We start from the raw sequence: 1,537 nt of genomic DNA, 5'->3' as shown, positions 1-1,537 counted from the left end.
CTGCCCACCAGGGGGCGACGCTCTGCCCACCAGGGGGCGATGCTCTGCCCATCCTGGGCGTCGCCATATTGTGACCAGAGCCACTCTAGCGCCTGAGGCAGAGGCCACAGAGCCATCCCCAGCGCCCGGGCTATCTTTGCTCCAATGGAGCCTCGGCTGCGGGAGGGGAAGTGAGAGACAGAGAGGAAAGCGCGGCGGAGGGGTGGAGAAGCAAATGGGCGCTTCTCCTATGTGCCCTGGCCGGGAATCGAACCCGGGTCCTCCGCACACTAGGCCGACGCTCTACCGCTGAGCCAACTGGCCAGGGCCATTTTCATCCTTTAACACTGGCTTGAGTAAAAATCCCACACAGGTCCTGCCCAACATGTAAAATGACTTTTTTTGTTTCAACTTCTTTTTATTATTTTTTTCCCAACTTAAACATCCATCTTATTCTGGACTTCTAGCTACACAAGATTTACAGGGCTCTGCCAGCTGGAATCTGAGATTGGAAATCATGCCAATGATACTTCTTTCAGAAATCAGATTCATTTTTTCAGCAAGGGTAAGCCTTCCCCATTCCCCATAGAAAGGGGGAAATTAAGCTCACAGTGAAGAATTCCATCACAAGAGACCAGAAATGAGAACTTATAAAAACAGATAACTCACCCATAGGGGTGTCCAGCCCATGGTATGGCCCCATTTTAGGGATGAATTTGCAGTTTTGACAAGCGTGAAACTCTTTTCAGAAGAAGATATGATTATTTGAAGTTATCTTTAATTGAGCACTGACTACATCAGAGCTATTGGGTTAAGTGTTTTATGTGCATTACCTCAATCTTTTTTTTTTTCAATTTTTATTTCTTGACTACAGAGAAAGGAAGAGAGAGAGAAAGAGAGAAACATCAATCTGTTCTTGTTTGTGCCCTGATGAGGTATTGAACCTGCAACCTTTGCATATGAGGACAACACTCTAACCAACTGACCTATCCAGCCAGGGCTAATTTTCGCAGCAATTGTGGGTGTTAGTTACTGTTATTTTCTTTTTAGAGATGAACAAACTTACTTCAAAGCAGTTCATGAGTTGTGCAAATTCACACAGTAAATCACAGAGCCAAGAATCCCAAAGGGTCTTGGATTCCAGAACCAGCATGAAAAATCACTGAGCCAAACTGACACACCCTTATTCTGTAACAAGAATAAATAAACCAGAGATCACAAAACCAAGAACTGATGTATACACATTTACATAATTCCTTATACTGAAGTTCTATTAAAGCTTAATGGCCAAACAAATGATCAACTATTGGCAGGTTTTTTTCCCCCCTTTACTGAAAGCTGAGCAGTAGGATGGATGCGTGAGAAAAACCCAACTGTTAAGGTCCTTTTATAATAGCAGGTGGTCATGGTTTTCTTTTTTCTTTCCCGTTTCCTTTTTTCCATCCTGAGGGGAATCGTCTGTAAGTGTTTGGTGTTCAAACACAACAGCCATGACTTTGAACAGTGGGTTAGGAGTGTTGTCCACAGACAGAGGAACAAAGGAACAAACCAAAGAGAA

The 1,537-nt window shown here is 44.0% G+C and overlaps 1 non-coding gene across 1 annotated transcript; it reads right to left on the bottom strand.

The window, feature by feature from the left end:
* Positions 1–232: 232 nt before the first annotated feature.
* Positions 233–308, bottom strand: TRNAT-AGU (transfer RNA threonine (anticodon AGU)). Its single transcript has one exon. It is a non-coding gene; the product is annotated as a tRNA-Thr (tRNA).
* Positions 309–1,537: the final 1,229 nt, after the last annotated feature.

Source organism: Saccopteryx leptura, chromosome 4, assembly GCF_036850995.1.
Source record: "Saccopteryx leptura isolate mSacLep1 chromosome 4, mSacLep1_pri_phased_curated, whole genome shotgun sequence".
NCBI classification, from domain to species: Eukaryota; Metazoa; Chordata; class Mammalia; order Chiroptera; family Emballonuridae; genus Saccopteryx; species Saccopteryx leptura.
The sequence above is the reverse complement of the archived record's forward strand: the minus strand, read 5'-3'. Positions and strand labels throughout refer to the sequence as shown.